A 14,527-nucleotide genomic window follows, 5' to 3' on the forward strand; every position below is an offset into this window, starting at 1 on the left:
TCTCTCTATCCCATGCTGTTTTAATTACTACTGCTTTGAAGCACAGTTTTAAATTGGGGAAGGTGATGCCTCCCATCTTCTTTTCCTCAAGGATTGCTTTAGCTATTCATGGGGATTTATTGTTCCTTATGAATTTCAGGAATGTTTTGTCTATTTCTTTGAAAAATGTCATGGGTATTCTCATAGGGACTGCATTGAATCTGTACAATGCTTTGGGCAGTATTGTCATTTTTTATGATGTTAATCCTTCCAGTTCATGAGCAGAGGATGGTTACAATCTCCTTTTGTTCTCTTTTATTTCCTGAAGCTGTGTTTTGTATTTTTCTTTGTACATTTTATCTGTATCAAGCTCTTTCGTTAAGCTGATTCCAATGTACTTGATTTTTTGAGGGACAATTGTGAAGAGGATTGTTTTTTCAATATCTGTTTTTTCTGCTATTCTTTAAATATATATATATATATATATATATATATATATATATATATATATATATATATATTTGATTTTTGGGCCACAGCCGGCGATGCACAGGAGTTACTCCTGGCTCATGCACTCAGGAATTACTCCTGGTGGTGCTTGCGGGGATGATATGGGATGCTGGGAAATGAACCTGGGTTGGCCACATGCAAGGCAAATGCCCCACCCTGTGTGCTATCGCTTCAGCCTCCCTCAGTGAATTTTTTTATCATGAATCTATGTTGAGTCTTGTCAAAAGGTTTCTCTGCAAGAAACAAGCCTTATATCTCTGGAATAAATCCCACTTGATCATGATATATTACTCTTTTGACATGTTGGATTTGATTCACTAAAATTTTGTTGCGGATTTTTCCATTAATGTTCATCAGATCCATAATTTTATTTTTTGATATCTGTCTAATATTTAATATGGTAATATTAGTTTCATAGAAGCTGATAAGAAGGATTCCTGTTTCTTCAATATTTTAGAAGATTTTAAGGAATATAGCTAGTATGTCTTCTTTGAAATAACTAGTAAATCTATTTGGACAAGGAATTTTGTTCTCTATTTCAGCTCCCTTGCCTTGATCGGTCTGCTCAGGCTTTGTACTTCCTTTTGGTTCAAATTATTAATGACAGTTTTAATGACTCTAAGAATTTATTAATTTTCTTTAGATTCCACAGCTAAGTGCCATCAAGTGGCATTGATAGTAACTTCTTATGAACTTTTGAACTTCTGAGGTATCTGTTGTAATTTTTGGCTATTCATCTCTGATTTGATTCATTTTATCTCTCATTTTTTCCTTGCAGTCTTGCCAACGATTGTCAATATTGTTTATTTGTTTGAAAAAGAAGCTAATGGTTTCATTAAATCTTTCTATTATTTTCTTGATTTTTATGTCATTGCTTTCTAATTTTATTATTTCCTTCCTTACAGATAATTTGGGATTTTTGTGAGGGGGGTAGATTCTCAAGCTTGGGGTTACATCACTGACTCTATTTTCCTTCCTAATGCATTGCTAAAAATGTCCCCCTTAGAACTGCTTTTATTGTGGCTCATAGGTTCTGATAGTTTGTATTTTATTCTAGTTTGTTTTGAGAAATCTTTGTATTTCTTTTTTATTACATCTTTTGCCCATTTTCCTCCAGGTATCTTTTTCCAAAAATTGGATCTTTTTACTACTTTATTTTTGTACTTGATGTCAGATATTTTTTCCCGCTGAATATGGTGTTGGCATTACAGTATGAGAAGATAGTTAATACTATTTATATTTTTATAACTTTAAGACACTCCAATTGTGACATGGAATGTGATAGATCCTGGAGAATATTCCATATGCACTGGAATAGAATGTGTATTTAGATTTTGTGTGGTGGAGAATTTGTACATATCTATTAGTCCCAGCATTCCCATTCTTATTTAGGATTCTTATTTCTTTATAAATGTTATGAGTGGGATATTTTAATACCCCACCCTCATTATTCCAATTATTCCAATAATGAGGGTGGGGTATTAAAATATCCCACTACTAGGCTGGAATGATAGTAGAGTAGCCAGCGCACTTGCCTTGCATGTGGCTCATGCAGTGATCTCTTGGCACTACATAAGGTCACCAATCCCTGACAGGAGTGATCTCTGGGTATAGAGCCAAGAGTAATCTCTGAGCACCTGTGCTCAGGGTGTGGCCCAAAACCAAAATAGAAAAAGAAAACTACCACTACTACTGAGATGCTATTGAAATATCTCAAGCCTACTTGCAGTTGCTTAGAAGTGTTACTACTTCATTTGTGTGCATGTTTTGATAAGAGCTAAGTCCCCTTGATCATTTGAACTAGTTTGTAAGGTCCACCTGTATCAATTGAGTTACTTTCTTTTATTAATTTTTTCTAGATTGAATGCTACTTACTCTGATACAATATGCTCTTCCCTGTTTTCTTAAGTCTACCATTCCCCTGTATGACTATTCTTTAACCTTTCATTTGGATTCAATTTTATTATGGGAGTTCAAGGGTCTCTCTATATTAGCCAATAGAAAGCTGTGTTGTTTTTTTTCTTGGTTGTACCTTTTGACAAGAGAGTTCAGTCCATTGACATTTAGAGAAAATATTGATGTGAAAAAATGTGTCGGTATTTTCTTATGTGGACTTTGGTCATTTTTGCTATTCAACATTTTTTTTCTTTTTGGGTCTCACCCAGCAATGCACAGGGGTGATTCCTGGCTCATGCACTCAGGAATTACTCATGGCAGTGCTTGGGGGACCATATGAATGGGATGCTGGGAATCAAATCCGGGTCGGCCGTGTACAAGGCAAATGCCCTACCTGCTGTGCTATCGCTCCAGCCCCTCAACATTTATTTTTAAAATGAGTTAATTCAGTATTCCTTACAGAACTTGTTTAGATGTGACAGATGTCTTTAGACATGACAGATGTTGTTTGTTTCAGAATGTTTTTATCCTATCCTAAATCTAAGTGATTTCTTTACAAAGGTGGAGATTTCTTAGTTGTATTTTCTTTTCATTAAATACTTTGAATATATAATTTTATTATATTCTTAGATATCATTTTAAAATAAAATATTTCATTTGAGAAATCTGATGTGAATTTTACATTATTTCCTTTAAATTTGAGATTTTATTTCTCTCTTGCAGCTTTAAGTTCTCTCTCTTTCTTTGGTTCTTGCCATTCTGATTACAATGTGTTTTGTTATTGTTCCTTTGGGTTTATCTTGTCACTCTCAGAGCCCCCTGAATCACTGCAAGTTTACCTCACCATGCTGGGGGTGTTCTCAGCTATTATTACTTCCACCTGCCATTCTTCCCCTTTCTTTCCCTCCTAGAATACACTTGATCTACAAGCTATTCCTCTTGCTATATTATCCATTAAATATCTTAAATTTTCTTCATTATTCTGTTGTCTTTCACTTCTTCTTTGTTGATGATAATGCATGTTTTCTTCAGGGTCACCCTGATTCTTCAATTTTGGCTTCTTACTTGGAGCGATAGCACAGTGGGAAGGGCGTTTGCTTTGCATGCGCCAACCTGGGTTCAATTTCTCCGTGCCTCTTGGAGAGACTGGCAAGCTACTGAGAGTATCCTGCCCACACAGCAGAGCCTGGGAAGCTACCCGTGGCATATTCGATATGCCAAAAACAGTAATAAGTGGAGAGGTTACTGGTGCAAACAAATGGAGATGTTACTGGTGCCCGCTCAAGCAAATCAATCAACAATGGGATGACAGTCCTACTGTGCTACAGTGTATGCTGCTGCATCCACTATATTCTTGAACTCCTTCAGTTCTGTTTCAGTGAATTCATATTTTTTTTATTTATTGAATGTCTCTTCTGGTGTTCTCTTAAGTCAGTTAACATTGACAGAATTGTTTCTGTGATAACAAGCTCACATGATTTTGATTTTTCTTATAGTCAACTAGTATTCCATTGTATATATGTACCATAGTTTCTCCATCCAGTCAGTTGAGTTCTTGTACACTGATGTTGTTTCCAGATTTTGACTACTGTACAATGTGAAACTGTATTCTTGAAATTCTATAGTACTGATATGATAAATCAATAAAAGTAAAGAGAACCCTTCTTTCATCTCCCATCTTTTAATTTCATTTATTTATTTTGCTTTAGGGCCACACCTGGTAGTAGTTAGGGCTTATGCTTGACTCTGCATTCAAGGATCGCTCCTGGTATTGCTGAGAGATCACATGAAGTGCCATGGGTCAATCCTGGGTCAGTCACTTGCAAGGCAAGTACCCTACCAGCTGTACTACTGCTCTATCACCTTTAGTTTTTACTACATATAATGTATGTTTATAAATCTGCATTTTTATTTGTACATGTGTTTCTTCTGAAAATATAAAGATACTTGCTCTAGTTGTTTTTAGACTGAACATTACCATAGAAACATAGTGTAGAGACTTTAGTTGTTTTTTTAAGATAAAAGCTACTATAATTTTATGTAAATTATTCTTGACTTCATTTCCACATACATATGTGTACATAAATATTTTCCAATCACTGCTCTCTAATAAGAGCATTGTCTATGTTATATCTCCTATTTTTCTATATTTTCTATTGTTTATATGTTTTTTATATATTGCATATGTACTTTATGTTTGTGTTGTACTATATATTATGTTGTTCTATAATATATACTGTTCCATTGTTTATATATTAAAATATGACTGTATATTTATCAGCTTTAAAACCTAACTTTATGACATTAGCTACAGCATTGAGAAAGTCATCATAATACACACTGACCATCTTTTCACACTCTTTTCCTCTTTGTTAACTATTATTTCTACATTGTCGTGATTCATATACTTTAGATTCAATATATAATCATAATTTGTATATTTTATTTTGGCCTCATCCAGCTGTGCTCAGAGATTACTCCTGAATCTGCATGAAGGGCTCATCCCTGGTGGTGCTCAGAAGACAGTATAGGGTGCCGGGGATTAAACCCAGTCAGCTGCATGTGCAGGACAAATGCTCTACCTGTTGTATTATAGAGCCATAGCCTGCATTTGTTTTAATATTTTTGTTTTAAAACAAACAACCCCTAAGTTATTTTAATCTTCATATTCAATGAAATGGATTCCCTATTTTCCACCAGCACTTTTGGAAATAGTGCTTGTTAGCTTCTCAGAGTTATTAAGAGGATCATATGAAAATATCGAGTCAACATTTACTCAACTTAGCTGAGGATTTGTTGTATTGTGGCCCTGTTCCAGGTACCTGAAAATACGAAGGGCAACGTTTCTTCAGTCTTTCCCATATTTTATGGAAGAGTCAAACTGTTTCAAAACTGTGCCACAAAGAAAAACAAGCACGAAATGTTTGAATCTGGAACTGTACCCTCACTGTGACTCACTAATTAAAAAACATACATATAAAAAAAACTGTGCCACAAAAGTAAGGGGAAAGTGTTTCAGACCTGAGAGATGCTCCTATTCCAGCTTTGGGGGTGTGATAAAGAAAGGAATCCTGGGAGAGGAGGACCAACAGGGACATATCTAGAGGATGAATAATTTATAGTCCAAGGATCCTGGGGTGAAAGGCATTCCCAGTCTAGACAACTGCAAAGGCAGAGGCAGAAGAGAATTTCAATTCAGGAGATTTAGTAATCCTGAATATCTAGACTTCAGCAGTGATTGTGGGAGGCAAAAGATAAGTGCTGGGAAAAAACAGGCAAGAGCAGAGTTATTTCGGCTTTGTGGAGTTCTTTGTTTTTGAGTCGGGCAACACTAAGCAGTGCTCCCAGCTCTATGTTTGGGGTCCTTCTCAGTGATGCTGATGCTCAGAGTGTCAGGGATCAAACCCAGGTCTCCTGCATGCAAAGCACGCTCTCAACTTATTGAGCTGTCTCTCAGCTGCCTTTTGTGGAGTCTTAACTAAAGAACTGACAAGTTAGATTTGCATTTCTGATAGAACATAGGCAGCAGCAAAGAAGTAGATTAGATTCAGTGAGGCCAGACTGGAGGAAGGAGATTAGTTGAAAGTCATCTCAGCCATAACAATGAGAGTCTGTGTGAGACTGTCAGCAATGTTTTAACCTTTCCTGAGGAGAATCTGAAAGTGAACTTGAATAAGGTTGGTGCAAGTATCTTTCTCTGGGTTACTGATGTCTCATATGAGACTATTTAAAATGGAATTATCCACATTTTAGGAAATGAAGTAATATCAGTCAGTGTACTGCGCTGTGCCTGTCTTTGGAGGACTGGTTTATATTTCTCTTAGGGGAGTGCTAGAATTCTTGTCTACCATGAGTTTCAATTCTCTGTCAAAGTAAGAATCTCACTGAAAGGAAAACTTACTCTTTTTGCTACCAAGCTCAGTTCAGAAAGGATTCCAAGGCTCCAAGACGTCTAAGGTGTTTCCAGAAGGAAAGTCATGCTGGCCAGGGTGGGATTTAGATGTGAATAAGGCGCCTGTGTTGACTTTTCATATGGGTCTGGTATTTCTGTGGGATTTAGGTAACTGCTTTGTTCTCTCTTCTAATCCTAAACACATGCGTGGAGTTTTTGTCAGGGTTATGGTCTGGGCTTGGTTGTATTGGAGGGAATTGAAGAAAGGTTTGTCTTGGACTACAGAAAGATTTGTAAAGAAGTGAGCAGTGCCCTTGCCACCAGCGTCAGGAGCAGCAGTCCTTTAACACTAACCGCCAGTGTCATCTCATAGAAGACTCTGCAGCATCCACATGCCAGATCCTGGATGCTCTCAGGAGGTGGCAGGTTACTTGAAAAGAGCCAATTTTTGTGAATAAATTCAGACAGAAAGTACTATATTTATGCAGTAAGATAAAGGTGTTCTTTTATTTGCTAGCCACAAGTTGGCATCAGCAAAGATGAGGGCAGATGTAAGCAAATGCCAAGGAGAACAAAAAACAGCATGATGTAAGAAATAGTTAGAAAGTATTTCACTTAGGGTAGAAAGAAAGATTTGAAAGTCATAATCATAGACATGAAATTCGAGGCTATTAGTATAGATTATATTGTCAGGGAGAAAAGTCAAGAAATTCTTTTATAGGTATAAAGGAAACCAGGAAATGTTAGCAGTTAATTTCACCTGCTGAAAAGATGTATTTTACAGGGACATCATATACATGTATATTCAGTGTGTTTGTATCTACTCTATGTCAAGCTTACCCTTGAAAGACTAACCCCTGGCTCTGTGCTCAGGGATCACTCCTGGCAGGGCCTGGGAAAATATATGAAGTGACAGGGATTGAACAGGAGTCATCTGTGTGCAAAACAATTGCCTTAAACCCTTAGCTGTCTCTCCAACCAGCATATTAATTTGGGTCTCCCTAATGTGCTTAAAGCCTGTAGTTGGGTGGAAGCCTTACAAATGACATAGATAGCTGATAAATACATATTTTAAAGTTATGTCATGTTCCATACTGCACTATTAAAGCAAGCTAGAGGAAAGGAAATGTTATTTTTTTTTCAAAAAAATTGCAAGGTGGTCAGTGGCTTGAAGAATTTGCCTGGCTACACCATATAAGCTCATTAATGGCCATGTTCCAGAAACCCAGAAACAACTCTCTTGGAAGAGAGAACATGAGCAACACGCCGCAAAAATGCCCCTAAACTGTACCAGACTGTCTCAACCAGGGCAGCCAGAGGACGGTAGATGAGTCCCAACCTGATCTGCCCCAACTAGTTCGAGCAGCCAAAACCCTCCAGAACTCAATCATCACCATGCTCACAACTGATTTCTATGGGCTCAGATGAGCCTCATCCTTGTAAGTCAATCTGCTGAAAATTCGAGGTATGCAGGTCTTGTGACTGAAATCTCCAGGCTAGTGGGGAGTTGGGACTGGGTGGCTCCCCTGCATCTTCCTGTCCTTCTGGGATCCTGGCAGTCACACCCATGAACTCTCTCTGTGTCATATTAACTCATTAATGGCCATTGTTGGAATATTTCCCCTTTTCCAGCTGCCTTCTGGAGTTTTGTCAGAAACCTTTTGTCACAGAAACCTAGCTGATCTTTGACCCGCAGATCTAAGGTGCTAGCCAGGCTTGACTTGACATTGTAGATTCCAGGCTCTGGCCCAGCCTAGTCTTTGGGATGTAAATTTCAGGTGCTGTCTAGTTTGTAATTGACATGTAGATTTCTTGCTGCAGCCCAGCCTGGTCTTTGGGATGTAAATCCGAGTGCTTTCAGCCCAATGAAGGCTTGGTTTTGGTTTTGTATCTTCTTTCCGGGGGGGGGGGGGGGGGGGGGGGGGGGGGGGAGGGGGGGGCTAGATTAAGGGCCTGCAGATACAAGAGAATTATGTTGCCTCAATGTTCTTCCTGTAAGATCTTTTGGTGCTTTTGGTGCCGTCAATGTATTACAATTCATTACTCTACTATCTGTCATCTGTCATCCCGTTACTCATTGATTTGCTGAAGCGGGCACCAGTAACGTCTCTCATTGTGAAACTTATTGTTACTGTTTTTGGCATATCAAATACACCACGGGCAGCTTGCAAGGCTCTGCTGTGTGGGCTCGATACTCTCGGTAGCTTGCCAGGCTCTCCGAGAGGGGCGGAAGAATCAAACATGGGTTGGCCTCGTGCAAGGCAAACACCCTACCGCTGTGCTATCGCTCCAGCCCCTACTCTACTAAACATGTTTTAAATTATTAAATAAATTGTCATTGCTATTATATGTGATTCTTAATGTATATGTGCAAAAATTTTATTTATTATATTGGCTTATATTTATTTCTTTATTCTCTGCATTAGGTATTTATTAGTATATGCATTACAATCTTTTCCCAAATTGTGATTTGTCTTAATTTTTTATCATGTCTATTAATACACAGAGTTCTTAATTTTAATGTAATCAAATAGATAAATCTTTCCTTCATGGCTTCTACATTTTATGACTTGTTTAAAGAATTGTTCTCCCTTATTAGAGGAAACATTTTTTGCATAGTTAAAAAATTCCTTTTTTTTGCCAATATCACAAGATTTCAGAAAATATTTACTTACATTTGTATGTTTTTCTCACAGTTAAGTCAAAATCACTTAATGTTACCTTTGATATATTTGTGGATGGGAAGTTAAAAATGTTTTGTCTTCATGAGATTATTATTTTTCCCAGGAGCATTTATTAACTTTATTTTGGCCATTATTTATTTTTATTTATGTGCTCTGTTATATACTAGGTCTACTTATATATGCAGATGTATTTCTGGGTTTTCTGTTCCAGTCATATGATAATGTCCTAATTACCATAGGTTTATAATTATTCTCAGGAATTCTAGGTGAGCTGTCCTGTATTTTTATCTCCAGTTTGTCTTAGCATTGTTCATTCCTTTTGTTTTGGTTTTACTTATCTTTACATTTTATTTTACCACTGTGGTTTACAATACCGTTAATTATAGTGTTTCATGCACAAATGGTCCTTCCCCATACCCTTCCCCAGGTTTCAGCTTCCACCCAAAATTGTACCAGTGTCTCCCTCTACTTTGATTCCCGCCTTTCCTTCCTGTGGCAGCTTCCAACCAGAAACTAGTTCTCAGATTCTCTTACCTTTGGGCATTTGTCAAACCCCTTTTATGTTACTTTATCTGCCACACATGAGAGAGATCATTCCATATCCGTCCCTCTTCTACTGACTAACTTCACTCAATATGACACCCTCTAGATCCCCACTCGTTGCAGCAAATTTCATGATCTCATCGTTTCTGGGTAAATGTGTATCATAGATTCTTTCCAAGCATCTCTTTTGGACCCTGGGCTGTTTCCAGATTTTGGCTATTGTGAATAGTGCTGCAATAATCATAGGAATTAATTTTTTTGCTCTTGGGGTAGATACCAAGAAGCAGAGTTGCTCGTTTACATGGGAATTCAATTTTTAGCTTTTTTGCAGAATATTCATATTGGTTTCCAAAACAGGTAGGCCAGTCACATTCCCACCAGCAGTAAATAAGGATCTCTTTTCCTCATCTCCCCACCAACATTGGTTGTTTTTATTCTTTGAGGTGTGTAACAGTCTCATTAGTGTGAGCTTATTGTTTTATTTGCATTTTCATGATAATAAGTGAGGAAGACTATTTTATGCATATGTCCTTTGACTATCTGTTTGTCTTCTTTGAGGAAGTTTCTGTTCATCTTTCCCTCCCCCCCATCAATTTTTTTGATGGAGTTGGTTGTTTTTCTTGAAAAGTTCTACAAAGGCTTTATATATAAATCTTGGATATTAACCCTTACTCTTATTATTAATCTATAAAATTGATTCTAAAATTGGTAAGGATCTATGCTTGATGAGTTGTAGATCCTTACAGATTTTAGAATAAACTTTAGAAGTTCTGTTGGCTGCTCTCAGTATTTTAATATTTTTTAATTTATCTTTTCTTCTTTTTTCTGGGAGCCCCATGCACCCCAAATATGCCTCTCAATGTTTTTTAAAAGTTCACTAAATTTATGAATTTGTGAGAAAATGACATTTAATATTATTGAACTCTGCTTATCCAAAAGTGTGGTAGAGTTCTCTGCTTAGAAAATTTTTTATTTTTTCATAGAAATCTCACATATAGTTTTTGGGGGTGCCACTCCCAGCAGTGCATGCAGTCTAGGTATGTGATCTAGTCCTTGAGTCACATCCTCAAAACCACTTCCATGGATTTATTCCATGCTTAATTCCAATGCAGCTGTGTCAGATAAACCTATTTGCTGCTCCATGTAGATCCTGTGCTCTTCTCCACTTTGTTTCCTACTCTAAAAAGCCTGACCTGCATAGACCATATCCAGGGCTTTCTGTGGTCTCTGGTTCTATTCGATCCTAGCAACAGAATACCCCAGTAGTAGATAAGGGAAAAGGAAATCAAGGTATCACTAACTGATGCTGCTCAACAAGGTTGCCCCAAGTTGACTAAGGTCTAGTAGGGATTAATTTCCAAAGTGATATTGCTTTTTTCCTCTAAGTTTCTCTCTTTATCCCTTCTAATAACAAACAGTAATGATTTATTGGGGAATAAAGAATAGTAGTAGGAAGATCGAATACTAGGCTTAATTCGGTTTGTGACTGGAAAAAGAAAACATTTAAGTATGAAGTGGAGATTTTTTTTATATCTTTTAGATATGCTATGAGAAATAATCATTAAGTACATTTATATTAATCTATAAAAATTGAATGAAATAACTTTTATTATCTTGATTTCATAGACAATTTACATTTGCTCAAGATTAGAGAACTTGTTAGAATCAGAATAAAAATAAAGTTGTTGTTTTTTTTTAAGTGTTTGGGCCACACTCAGCTATGCTCAGGTACTCTGGTTCTGCATTCAGGCATCACTCCTGTTGGGTCTGGGGTCTATGATCATACGAGATACTGGGGATCAAAACTGGGTCAGCTACATGAAAGGCAAGGGCCTACCTACTGTACTATCTCTCTAACCCCTAGAATCAATATCTTAGTTAGGTGTGCTTGATTCCAAAACTTGTTCTATTATTTCCTCCCATATCTCTTCCCTTTGTTGCTATTACCACGACTGGTGATTTCACATACCTGGCTGCAGTGCTAACACATTTGGTTCTGGTGTTCACACACAATTTGGTTGCAGAACTTGTCAGGCATCGCACATGTGGTTGCAATACTTGCACATTTAGTTGTGGTGCTCACTTGGGACTACAAATGTGACTGAAGTGGTTGTGCACTTTGTTGGGGCCATTGGGCATCCCAAAGAGCAGTACTTCTGGGATTGTGTTCAGTGATAAGTGTTGGGGGGAGGATGCTGGGGACCCAACTAGCAACTTAGGATTCTTACTACCTTGTGGTTCTACCTGCACACCAGGAATGACGTCTTTGGGAAAGTATTTTCAGTGAAATTTTCAGAATATTTTGGAGGAGTGATCAGTCTAGGTGATCTCAAGGTTAAGGAACAAAGGGTAAGAAAATAAAGACCATGGTGTCAGGTCAGCTCCTGGGTGAATCTAGCAGTAAAAAGATGAATATGTATTGTGTTTGTTGCTGAAGTTCCATTAAAAATATTCTGTCACACAAAGTCTCACCTTCTTTACTGTAGGATAACATTGGTTTGCCCTTCCTCCCTAGCTGCTGGGAACTTGTGATTGTTGATTGCTCCCTCAACCTGTCAATTACCTTTGTCTCCTGATCAAACTCTTACATGTAAATATTGTCTTTCTCTTCTCCTTACTGTCCTTTGCATGGTTATTATTTCAGAGCAGTTTCTTTTTGTATGGGTATAGGAAGACAGTTAAAAGACAAGCCTGTGGCTTGGGAGTTGATTGACTCCAGGTGATATTCCCTTTGGGACATCTGCTCTCTCGACTTAAGCCCCAGTTGCTCTTACTTTCTACATCCCCAAAAGCAGGGTCCCAGGGAGGGACTGGATGGACCCAGGGCAATCAGTGAGCTATGAGCTACCCTGGCATCGAAATGGGCCTGGCCAAAGTGCCCTAATGCTTAACTATAAGTTAAGAGCTTGGTCATGGGCAAATTCTGTCAGGGTCCAAAAAGTAATAACTATATTTTGACCCTGCTGGGGTTAGGAATGATTGATCCGGCCTGAGTACTGTAGTCTGAGTCTGTGGTGAGATGTCCCTAGGAGTCACCCTACAAGCCCAAAAGTGTCTGTTACTGTGTCCGTACAGAATAGTAAATATTAAGAAGGAGAATTAAAGATATAAATTAAGTCTAAGGAGAGGAGAAGCACACCTTAAGTGCTGTTTTGCCCTTATGGGCTGCAGGTAGTCAGGAAGACTAGAAAAACATTTTGATTGTGTTTCCTGTGGGGAGGTGTGGTTGGGGAGTTGTGGGGAGAGAAGGAAAAAAAACTGCTTGGGGGAGAGACGAGATGGTGACAGAGGGATGAGTAAATTGAGACGTAGAGTTCAAGGAAGATTGAGGGAGAGACAGAGACGAAGATAAGAGGCAGGAGAAGGTCCGAGTTAGAGAGAAGGCTGAGAGCTGAGAGTGAGCATGGCTGGGGAGAGTGGAGAGGAGTCATGGAGAGCGTTGTAGAGCGACTTAGAGAGAGGGTTGGAGAGAGCTGGGAGAGATGAGAGATTGAATAAACAGCAACTAATCAGCAACCAGCTTGGCCCTCATTGTTCCTTCATCCATCCCAGGCAACAGCCATCCCCGGTGGGAAATCAGTTTGAGAACACCGAAAGAGGGTGGCAAGACAGAGCCACCTGGAGAGCCCACAAATATTCGAATATTCTTTAATATGCAATCCCCCAGCAAAGGAGTTTACACAGCTCCAGAGGGGGTTGTCACACCTTACCCTAACAGGTCCTCTTTTAGGAGTTCTGCTAAACTATTCTAATGGTGATGCCCCAATTCTGTTGGGGTTTCCCAATCCTGCAGGAAAAAAGATGGGAAGTAGCATAATTAGTTCTCTGACTACAGAGTTGATATATTTTCAGTCGAACATCGTGATTTGGGCATTACTATCTGAGTCTTCCTGCTCTCTTGCATCCTCTCATTAACATGAATACAATCTGCTAGGTCACCTTGTACAGCAGCACAGGAGGTATTTATGTCTGCCATCCTCCTGGCTTTGCTTCCTAATAGCACTGCTACCTCACATTTTAGCACAGACAGGTACCATTTAAAACAACACTTACAAGAAGGTTGGGAAAATATTAACCTTGGGTCAGCAACACTCAAAAGAGAAACCATTGCTATAACAGGAAACAAAGAGGTTCTCTGAGAATGGTAGTCACAATAGAAAATGGAATGAATCCCCAGATTCCTGGTGAATATAATAGCACATAGCTAGAAGCCATTTTTCCTTACCATTACACATATGTAAAGATAAAGAAAGACTTAGATCAACCTCTTTCACTTAGGATGAGTCTTGTAATAAAGGTATGGGGCTTTCTTAAAAAAAGACTTCAGTTCAGTTAACTAAAACTGGCATCTTTCTTTTCATATGTCTTTCTCATTTTAACGCATATTTTATTCCATTTAGTTCCCATATTTTATGCTCTTAGCATTTCTCATAAAAGGTCTTCACTAGAAAGAATAACAGTTTAATATCAATAATATTATTTGAATTATTGGGGAAAGTAAATATAAAAAAGAAGTGTGAAGATTATAGTACAGGTTTATTAAGAATGTTCACATACATCAACCTAGAAAGAGGGAAGGAATTAGTTGTACTTATCCCCACAATCACGATCACGAAATCCCATTGATCATTGATTTCTCAAGTGGGGCACAGTAACCTCTCCATTCATCTTATCCCTGAGATTTTAGAAGCCTCTCTCCACTCGGCCTTCCCAGTGATGCAGCATTGGAGGCTCTTTCAGGGTCAGGGGAATGAGATCCAGCTTGTTACTGGATTTAGCATATGAATACACCATGGGAAGCTTGCAAGGCTGTCCCATGTGGGCAGGAAACTCTCAGTAGCTTGCAAGTTTCTCCCAGAGGGAGAAGTAGGTTATAAGATATCGCTTCTGGGAGCTTGCTTTTAAGTCTCTGGATGTTGGCCGTTGATGGGATTACACACACCTGGGTTCCTCTGCCAGTACCTTAATGTGAGGCTTGTACAAACGTGTGGAGAGGGGCCTTCAGCATGGCTGTGGCTAGGTT

Source organism: Sorex araneus, chromosome 1 (assembly GCF_027595985.1).
Source record: "Sorex araneus isolate mSorAra2 chromosome 1, mSorAra2.pri, whole genome shotgun sequence".
Classification (NCBI taxonomy): domain Eukaryota; kingdom Metazoa; phylum Chordata; class Mammalia; order Eulipotyphla; family Soricidae; genus Sorex; species Sorex araneus.